We start from the raw sequence: 11,417 nt of genomic DNA, 5'->3' as shown, positions 1-11,417 counted from the left end.
TTCAAATTTAAAACCATTTCGAATTTTATTTTAGTACAATTTCGAATTTTCGAATTTAAAAAAAAAACCATTTCGAATTTTCAAACTTATTTTAAAAAAAAACCATTTCGAATTTTTTTTTATACAATTTCGAATTTTCAAATTTACAAAAAAAAAATAACCACAAAAAAAATAAATAAAAAAATAAAAAAAATTACATTGCAGGTGCGACGTCTGGCAGGAACGCCAGAGCCATGGAGATGGCGCCTGGCAGGGCCGCCACAACCATAGGACTGGCGCCTGCCCAGGACGCCTGTGTGGTGGTTGTGGCGTTTGGGCTGGACGCCAGTGCCGTCGTTGTGGCGTTTGGCTTGGACGTCCATGCTACGGTAGTGGCGTCCAATTTAGGCGGCGGCTCCACTGCACAGCCACCTCTTTCAGACGCCGTTACGTACAACGTCATTTTTAACGGTTCTTTACCTCGCTTTCCGTCGACGACGACGTACCTCCGGCGTCCCCCGCATCTCCGGCCTGCCCTCCGCTCTCCCCCGGCGACCCAGTATGGCTCCACATTTTTGAGATCGAAATTTGTTCACTTTGACTACAATTTTAGAAATGGACAAAATTGTCAAACCAAGTCTAATTTGTGGGCTAGAAAATTATAGGCGATGTTTAACAATATACGATTAATTAACGCCCCGCGTTTATTGTCTCCTTCCACCTTTCCTTCTTCTTCCTTCCTCATTAAACAACTATGGTGGATTCCGCTTAACACCATAACAAGCACCATCCTCAACACTACCAACACCACAGCAAACCCCCAAGCTGAACTTCCACTGAGCAAAAATGGAGCAACAACTATGGCGGGAAACCCAGAAAAACCTCACCACCACCACCAACACCCTCTCTCTGCAACTCTTCTCACGACTCCAAACCCTCATCACCAACCCATCAACCTCACCATCCACCATCACAACCATCCTCGAAACCCTCATCAACTCCCCCTCCCTCCCTCCCAACCACCACATTTTCTCTCTCCTCCACTCCCTCTCTCTCCACCACCCTTCCTTCTCCTCTCCCTCTCCTCCTCCCTCCCCTCCATCACCACCTCTCTCCTCTCCGACCCCACTTCCTCCGCCATCACCGCCGCCGCTTCACTCTCTCTTCTCGTCTCACTCTCCGCCGCCTACTCCCTCGATGACAGCCTTGTCATTTCTCTGTGTTTCCGCCCGTGTGTTTCGGTTCGGGTTTGGGTTTTGAATAATGTGATGAAGTTATCGGTTCCTCCTAATTTGTTGCTGCCGGTTATGCTAGGGTTTACTAAGGATCCTTACCCTTGTGTTCGTAAATCTGCGTTGGAGGGTTTGGTGGGTGTTTGTGATTCTGGGGTTGTGGTTGAGGATTATGGGATTGTTGAAGGGTGTTATTTTCGTGCCGTTGAGCTTCTTCTTGATCAACATGATTATGTTCGCTTGGCTGCTCTTCGTGCAGTGAGTTATTACTTCCTCATTTTTTTTTATTGCAGCGTTTGGAATTGTACATTATTCACACACTCATTTGATCGTCTTTTGTGATTTATATGTTAGAATTATAGTAATGTGGGATCATGTTAGGTTCGTCTCTAAAATACACTTTCATAATTAGGTGCAAGACTCGCAATTTATCTTTAATAGTTAGTAATCTTAGTATAGTACAAAATTCATATATTGCTTAAAATGTGGTAAATTTGGAGCCATTAAGTAAGTTATGGAGAGTTGAAAGAAAGAGACCATAATTCAGGTTGGTTTTCGACTTTTCGTGTCTGGTAGATGTTTAGCATTTTCAGCAATTTGGGCACTGGTTGCTACAACTAAGAAGGGCGGGGGTATATTGACAACTGACAATACAAGGAGTGATTGAATCCCATGTATAATATATTTATTTATTTATTTATTTTTCTGTTTCAGGTGAGCGCATGGGTTGCATGCTAGCTGCATCTAAGGAAGAGGAAGAAGATAGGAGAGGCTGTTCGGATGGTGTGTTTTTGCTGGTACATGACCTAAGTAATTCAATATGTATGTTTGCTGTATTTTATATACAAGTATATGAAATTTGGTAGCCTTTGTGATGTTTACTTGGGTGTTCTGTTGCTGCTAGCGCTGGAGCATAAATTGGTGCAGCAGCAATGTTGTGACATTCGGAAATTACTTTATTATAAAAGCCTTTTCATTATTCATCTGTAATGCTTGATTGGCTATCTTTCTGAATCTTTCGTTGAAGGAGTTTATATTGCTAAGAAAAACCATTTACCAGCCTCTGCATTTGTAAGTTTGTTGCATAGAATTTACTTTGGACTAAATAGGACATGTGCTTTATATTTTAAAAATATTTTTTTACGAGAGTGTATCTCTAGAATGGCACATGAAATACCTATTTGTTCGCACTTGTGATTGTAAGCACGCATATTTTTCTATCCTTTCATCTACATCTTTTTATCAAAAATTCCAAATAATTCTGAAATAAATGATCTACAGGTTCTTAAACCCTACTAAACCTTATTAAGAGTAGAATATAGCTGCAAATTATAGATCTGGTCATGATGTTTTAAAACTGGTCTCATAGCTGTGCTTTTTCTTTAGATCTCCATATTAAAGTATTTGTTCACCAGAAAAGTGGTAAAAAAAATAAAATAAAATTGTTGCTTCTGGTTTGAGTTTGTGCCGTATCTGCTACGGGGGCATTTGATACGAACATTGGAAACAGAATGGAAAGGAATTAATTAAGAGGGGGAAAGAAACTATCAAACTCTTACCTTTTCATTTGTTTGGTTTTATCATGCAAATGAATCACTTAAACTTAACCTTCCTTTCTTCTTGTGAAAGGAATCACTTACAAGATAACACTTGATGAGGTAGAGAGATGAGGAGAGAGAAAATGAAATTGTTGGAGTGAGAAAGACAAAAGCCGAAATTTTGTGTTTGAGGAGGGTAATGGTAATTAATACCTTAGGTTTTAGAGAGGTAACAACTAGGTGGAAACCATTGTCCCTAGGTAATGATAATTGTTAACCGAACCTTATTACCAAACACTTGGTAACGGTAATGGTTTATTGAACCAGTTTCCAACCAAAAAATTCCCTTACCAAACATGCTCTACATGTTTTAGGTTGGTAAAGCTGGAACTTTGGGAATATAGAAGCCTGACTTCCTATTTTTTTGTTGAGATGCCTCTATGAGATGAAAAACAGTGAGGGGCTGTAATTTGCTCCTGGAAGTTGAACTACTACCCCGAGTTCTTAATATACATGGTGCCTTACAGCATTTCTATTTGTAACTCCTTAACTCTGGACTAAAACAAACCAGATTAACGATATTGATAAGCTTTAATGATTGGACGTTTAATCACCGAGGCATTTCAAGTTTCAACTGATCTGTATCGTTCTATCTCTCAACTAATTTGCCTTTTGTTTTACTTTGAATGTGTTTTACATTGCAATACATGAATCACCATGTTGCTATCATATGCAAATCTATTTCAACGGCACCTCGATGGCCTCATTGGCCTAATGTTGTGACTCACTGTGATGTAGTCAGCCCTTATCTATTTTAGTTGGTGATGTGTGAGTAGAGGGATGCTTTTTTTTTTTTTTTCCCTTGTATTTGTGGTGATTATGCTATTCATCTCCTCATTATGTCTTTAGTGGGTGCCATCCCGTATTCGCTTCATAGATCTGCTAACAAAGTTGTGCTTGGTTTGGCTTCACAGATATGTTCTATGGTCAGAGATATGAATGTGGGAGTCAGGGTGGAGGCTTTTACCACCCTTGGAAAAATTACTTATGTATCTGAAGATATTTTGTTGCAGACCCTTAACAAAAAGGTTGACGAAGCAATTAAAGTGAAACAATCCTTGGCTCTGTCTAGCTCAAATTCACATGAAATTCATGCTGGTGTTGCTGCCGGTGCATTTATTCATGGTCTAGAGGATGAATACAGTGAGGTAATTGCAAAATTTTGGTTGTGTTATAATTCAGTAATTAGTATTCACGTTTTCTTTTTTTTTTTTAATTTTTTTTTAAAGTTAATCGCAAACTAATGCATTTACAAACTTTGGAGCATAGACTAGCCAAATGATTTTCTATTCACCAATTGTTACAAAGGCATTAATGTCCATGAAAAGCTAGCGAGTCTCTTTATTTCATGCTATTTGACCACTTAGCTACTACCTCCTTTAACAATAACTTTAATGCTTCCCATTTTGGATTTGGTAAAAGAAGGTTGGCATTCCTTTTCTAGCAAGTGGTTTCCTCTTTCTATCTCTCCTCAACATGTGGAAAAATACCTCATCGGTCTCTCTCTCTCTCTTCTCTCTCTCTATTCATTACCGAGCTGTATAAAAAAGCATGACTTCTCTCTATGTTGAAGATATTGTGATTTGGTAGGAGTAACTTTTTTCATTCCATATTACGCGTTTCCATAATATCAACTGAACAATTATATGTTTATTTAATATACCAATGCATTATAAATTGCCAGTCTTGATTTCAATTTCAATAAACCAGCTTTTTTAAAAATTGTGCAGTCTTAGACAACAGTGATGGAAATGGAATAGTGGGAATATATTTAGGTTTAGTAATGCCAATTTTTGATGGCTTCCTTTTGTTTTTGTTCACTGTACTTCATATTTATTTTACACCCAAAATTACTTGGCCATTTTTAACTGCCCAAACAATTTTAACTAAAGCTTTAGAATTGGTTGTAAGACAATTGTTTGGGATGGAAGGACTGCACATTCTGATGTTAAAGATGATTCCCATCATGCCACTAGCTGACCCTGTGTAATATGTATGGCTATCCTGAAGGTACAACGGGCTGCCTGTATCTCCTTGCGAATGCTTTGTGTCATCTCTGGTCGATTTGCTCCTGATGCTGTTAGTATATTGAGCTATGTTCTGAATGATGACTCGGTTATTGCCAGGTTAGAGGCTTTGAAGACAATCCATTGCATGGCAATGTCTGGATGTGTAGCGATGAAAGAGGCACATATAGATATGGTATGCTTTTAATAACATTTTAGATTTTTTTTTAATATCAAGTACATTGCTCTGACATAACTTTCTTTTGTTTAAAATTATATTACTCTCCTTTTATGTAATAAGCGCGCCTTAGTCCAGGCTTAAGGCGCAGCACCTGTAGGTAAGACACTAGTTTTGCAGACGTGGCGCAAACTAGTCGCAAACCAGTGTCTTACCTACTGGTGCTGCACCTTACGCCTGGGCTAAGGCGTGCCTGAGAGCGCCTTTTGTATGCGGCTGAGCCTATCAATGAAAAGGCGCAAAACTTGCTCTCTGGTGCATGGGCTTTTTATTAGATTCACATTTTCTACAATGTAACATTACGTTGTTTACAAAAGTTGATTGTGGAGGTCATGGATTAACAAGCTTGAAAAACAATTTATGCTGTCTTGCAATTTATAGTGAATGCCCTTCTCTCTAAATATTATAGGGAGTTCCACAGAATTCTAGTTTGTTAGTAAAGCTAGGCAGCTAGCTAATGCAATGTTGCCCTACAAGTTTCTCAAAGTTTAATTGTTATGATATCAATTATTCAATTTTTAAACCATCATATGGAAATCATGTACCATTTCCTTACCAAAGCATGGACATGGAGTTACATCTAACGAAGGTCCTATTCTCAACGGAATTAAACGATAAATGAATTCTTAGTGCCAGCAAACAACTTGTTTTGTTGGACAAATTTAATCTGGCTAACTTTCTTAGCTTTCAGTGAGCAGCTGTTATTCATCAACTAGCTGTGCTAACTAGTTTTTTAGCTACCAGTCTTCGATTCTAGAAAGAACTTTTGTAGTAGTGGTAAGGTAGTTCTGACGCAAAAAGCTTCTCTTTATGGATAACTGGATAAGTAACCACTAAAAAACTTTATAGTTCTGCCAAATTGACAAAAACATAGCACATAACCGAAGGTCCGGAAGTAGTAGGCTTGGATCTTGGGCTTAGTTCTGTCAAATTGACAAAAACATAGTCCATAACCAAAGGTCCGGAAGTAGTAGGCTTGGATCTTGGGCTTGGTTTACATTCTTAATCACCATTCGTAAATTTCGTGCTCTGACCCAGTTATTTGTCTGCACTTGATCTGGAAGGCCAAAAAAAAACACTTATTTATATTTAGAATTTTGACAGTTTTCCTTTTTCGTTTATAATAGACTTAGTACTTTATTTGGGAAACACATATTATCGTTCCTTTACTGTCGTGGCTCAACCAAACAGCAATAATTGGGAATCAGAACTCAATTTTGAACTGCACCGAACATAGTAATAAGAATCAATGTCCAAACCGTACCTTCCTAATGTCAATTTTTAATTCCAAAACCCGTAGCGTATTTTGTGCAATGATAACTTCTTGGCCTATCGATATCTTTTTCTTTTTTTTTTTATTTATTTTTTTGATTTTTTATTGTGGTGGGGGGAGGGTGACTAAACTGTGTGTAACGTCTCAAGCATGAATGCTTTGCTTTGTGCTTGTTCTAGAGTTATTTGTTATAGGCGCTCTATGCTTGTTGCTAATCTCATTCTTTTGTGTTCTATTGCATATGTAACTTTTCTGGCATGTATGTTCTGTTCGGTTGGGAAGCATATCCTGTTGCTTGTACTTGGTTATATAATCTGCATGTGTTGATCAATATGCTATGCTGTGTTATTTATGGAATGCAGAGTTAAAACAATCTCTCATTTGTCCTTATTGCAGGTGCTTGGTACCCTTGTTGACAGGAACTCCCAGATAAGATCCAGAGCCTTTGATTTGCTTGGATCAGTTAAATTGCCTGACCTGAAAGTGTCTAAATTAACTGTTGAAAGCTCTTTAGAAGTCTGGACATCTATCCCAAGGTTGTTAAGTCATTTCATGTTAACACTATGTATTGCTTCATTTGATTCTTCATTGTTTAATCTTCCCATCATTCTTTTTTATTTTATTGGGTTTCCTGTAATGTTCCAGAGTGAAGCCGAAATCTTTCGTACATTGTTCAATATGGGTCACAATCATGGCAAATTTGCAGTCAGGATTGTCAAGGACCATTATAATAAGGTTAGCAATTTTTTTAGTCATCATTAATGCTTATCTTCTGTACATATTGCTACAACTGATCAAATTTAGGTCCTTTCTCTTCACCTGATTCTCGCCGAGGTGACTATTTTTACTAATGAAACTGATTTTAATTAAGCAGAACTGATTAAAACCCGAATAAGTGAAGTCGCTGCTTTTTTACTGTGTACAATTTGCTACTTCATTATTTCTCTCTTATAAGCTGTTTAAACAAGTATCTGATTTTTGGTTGGTGGATGCATGTAAGGCGGGGGAAATTATGTAGAGTTTATGTGTAAGATGGTATAAGTTATGCTGAGGTTTGTTGTCCTGTTTATATCCTGTCTAAAGCCATCTTATGCCCATGCATTCCTTGCATGTCCAGTATTCTGTAATTGGATGTTATCTTGGTACTTTGGCCTTCGATGAGGAAACTAATCCTGTCTCCGTTGAAGCCTGATGTATTAGCTGAAAAATTTTCTCTTAGAAGTGCTGTGTTTGTTTGTCTATCTTCTTGTCCAGGATACAACATTAAAAGGCCAGAAGTTATCATCTGTAAGACTGTGACATATGTAGTAGGTTGTGGATCACTGGATCATAAATGCACGAGTGTATAAACCACGTGTTTACAGAAGTGAAAGTTGGTATTTGAGTAATATTTTCCACCAATAAAGATGATGTGTCGCATACTTCTTTTTTTGCTTGTTACGGTTGTGCTCTTGTTGGCTCTCATTCATTTCACATGGCCTATGTATAGGATGCGTTCCCCTTCACTATCTTCTATCATTTTACACCACAACTACTTTTCTGACAGAGTGTACTGTATCCTTCAGATTAAGCCTTCCAATGATGAAAAATCTGGCTGTTATGGTTCAAGAATTGCTGGATTGTTGGTTTTGGCTATTTCAGCTTCCCTCAAACACGAAGAGCACTTTCATCAAATTCCACCAAGAATATTTTCGTATGCAGCTGCATACTTTGGGCGGATTGCTTATGCGCTTGGTGATATTCTGGATATTGATTCCCTTTTGGCCTACCTGTCTTGCTGCGGTATATCAAATTGTCATTCTTGCTTGAACAATGGCCAATTTAGAATCTAAGTGATGCCTTGTAAATTTTATTTTTTTAAAAAAAATTTAAATTTCGTTAAATAGGTGAGCACCAATTTGAGGTACAGTCTGAAACCAGGACTCGACCAGAGGTACTTCCAGCTGCAAAAGGTCAGCAGGAAGCACCTGTGCATGTCTTCAGTGCAATGCAAATTGTTCTTGCAACAGTGAAGAGGTTATGGCCGCTGGTGAAATGCGGATGTACAAATGAAGTGTTGAAGTCTTTAAGGTGTGTGAGGATGGAACTTTGTGCTTTTTGTTTCTTTTCGCTCTGTATGATCTTCTATTCAAGACACAAATTATTTTAAGTACACCCTAGGACAGGATCAAATGAGAAAGGATAGGGAGAATAGTTTGACTGGCATCATTGGTTGAAACATACAAGAGATTTTCTATTGGTGTGGGGAGTATATTTTTCCATTTTGAGCTTGAATTGTGATTTAGAAGTGAATAGAAGGGGATCACTCTTGTGCCTTTTTTTGACCTTGGATTGCTGTTAACTAAATTATTTCTCACGTAAGAAAATTACAACATTCTGCTGGTTTTTTTTTTAATGTGAAATAGTAGGCTGGGGGAGGGAGGGGGATTGGAAAAGGGAATAAATTATATGCATGATCCTTTCATCAACTTAGTATATGCTCTCATCACCTGAAATAGGGTGTTTAGATATGATTTTGTTAAGGTCTGGTCTGGTGATGTCCTGGTGGGACTAAAGTCTTTGAGCATATTATTACAACAATGTGTAAGAAAAAAATTATAAATTTGGGATCTTGTTCGGTTCATCTCCTATATCTTCATATTTTTTTTTATTAATATGCAATAAAATATATCTTATACTACCCCGTTTATGAAAATTCTTGACACATTATTCTTTCATGCTTGTCAATGTAAAATTTTAGATCATTATATCTCTAATAATTTATTTGTAAAAATTATAAAAGATTGATATTCTGAAACTTCATATTGAGACGATCTATGATGACTCACATGAATATGTATATCCTTACATTAAGTTTGAAACAATGGTTAAAGTGATATTTGTGAATCATGCCAAAGTCAAAAGTGGTTAAGAACTTTCAGAAACAAAGATAGTAATAAATAAATGGAACTAATGGAAGTGTTATCTGCTCTGAATATTTGATCTGATCCAATCTGATTTTGTTTGGTTCTGACAAGTAATAATTTTTGTATAGAAAACATTTTCTTAGATGATCTTTGCCATTTTGAGCTCAACTTTTGAGTTCAAAGGAGATCAATAGGGCAATTGCTTTGTGCCATTTTGTAACCTTTTATTACTCTTGGATTAAAAATAAAATCTCTCGAGTAGACCAACATTTAATTGTTATTTGATGTGAACTTATTGGCTAGTGGTATGAGCCACGAAAAAGGCGCACATATCTTAATATCCATTACTCCACTATATCCACTTTCTAGGCCTATGTTATAGGCATGGGGATAATGGTATTGGTCGCCATGGTCAGTATTGGTTTTGTACTTGTTCACTTGCTGTCTAGGATTTGGATAGCTTTCATGTATTGACTTTATCGCACCCTTGTAATTTTGTGGTCTGAACTTCTGTGAAGTTTCTGCTATGGTTTTGTTTTCATTATTAGCCTGTCTTAACTTTTGGTGTTTTGTACGCTGTTGTAAGCAGTTTCTTGTTTCTGCTGTTCATGCTCTTGCCTGTGTTGCATATTTAGCAAGCTTGCTCCTCTAGTAAGTTATTCCTGTATTTGCATTAGCAGGCACTCATTAATAACCAAGTACACATTTCTTGTACTTTCTAGTATCAAGTATTGAGGAGGTGGTATGGTGTTCACAAATTTACCCCTGTGATTGCATATTAGGCTGTTTGTTGCTGTCTCTCCCTTGGAATTGAGAACTTGGCAAACTTTGTGTTTTCTCAGGTGTTGTAAAGAATCTCTTGCAGCAGTAAGGGCTGGCTCTTTTGCATATGCTGCTGCTGTAGCTTTTGCCTTCCAATATATTCATATAGTGAAGCTTGTCACGAGGGTATGGAGACACTTTGAGGTTTCCAAAACTTGTCATTTGTATCAATTGGGTGACTTTGACTTGCTACTTGGGAAACTTGACAAAGCGATTCTAGCTATCAGATACAGGTTCATTGGGTTGAGTAAAGATGTTGAGCTTATTATAATGGAGTTGTTGCTTCTCAACTATCTGCTGCAACTTTCAAGCTCTCACATGCATTGCAAAACCTTACAGAAATTATCTACTATGGTTGCTTCGGTGTGCCACTTACGGGATGCAAAATCCATTGCATGTTCGGACTTTGTGAACCTACTTGCAGAACTATTGTCCAATGGCAGTTTCTCTCTTGATGCAACTGGCGATCAATGTCAGTTGAAAAAACTGCGTGACTTATTTATACTCAAGGACGTGATACTCACTGAAGAAATCAGACACATTAGTGCAGAGCTTGTTGTTCTTGGCTTTGACTCAGTAAGTCCTTTGCGCTTCATCTCAGGATTGCCTGTCGGTATACCCCTGGACATAACTCTCTATAACGTGACTAATGAGCATAAGCTATGGCTTAAGATTGTCTTAGATGACAAGGTATCAGAGTTTGTTTTCTTAGACATGGAAGAATATGGAGGTCTTGATGAGGTCAAGAAGTTCAAGTTCACCGCACCATTTTACAGAACACCAAAAACAGTTGCTTACACATTGAGGGTTAGTATGGGTATGGAATGTATGTCTGAGGATTTGCATTTGGTTAGAGGTCATGGGGGCCCTAAACATGCCCTGACTTACATTAGCCTGGAAATTGAAGCTTATTTTGTAAATTTGAATGCTGATCATCTTTTGTTACGTTAAATTGCTTCTCCCTTCGTTTCTTTTTGTTCTTAATGTTGCTTCCTTGCTTCTTAATGCATACTATGTTAATTATTTTCACTTTTAATCAATTCACCTTTCTTCTAATATCCCACAAATTATTAATGCATACTATAAATGTGAATAAATTGTAATCCCACAACAGTATAATACATTAAAATTAAAACAATACGTCTCCCTAATATAGTTAGTCATTTGCAACATTCATATCCTGTCGAATAGATTAAAATATAAGCTATTTTGCACTTCTAGTGGCAATTTTATGACCAAATCCGCAACTATTAAGCTCTTAATCAAGACCCATCATTTAATGCAAAAGTCTCATCTAAATGGATATGGAGAACTAATCTCCCTTCAAATGTTAAAAATTTGATTGGAATATTTGTTAGAAATT

General features: G+C 37.3%; 1 pseudogene; it reads left to right on the top strand.

The window, feature by feature from the left end:
• Positions 1–656: 656 nt before the first annotated feature.
• LOC110712809 lies at positions 657–11,025 on the top strand (annotated as a pseudogene).
• The last annotated feature ends 392 nt before the right edge of the window (positions 11,026–11,417 follow it).

This window comes from Chenopodium quinoa, unplaced genomic scaffold (assembly GCF_001683475.1).
Source record: "Chenopodium quinoa cultivar QQ74 unplaced genomic scaffold, ASM168347v1, whole genome shotgun sequence".
NCBI classification, from domain to species: Eukaryota; Viridiplantae; Streptophyta; class Magnoliopsida; order Caryophyllales; family Amaranthaceae; genus Chenopodium; species Chenopodium quinoa.
The sequence above is the reverse complement of the archived record's forward strand: the minus strand, read 5'-3'. Positions and strand labels throughout refer to the sequence as shown.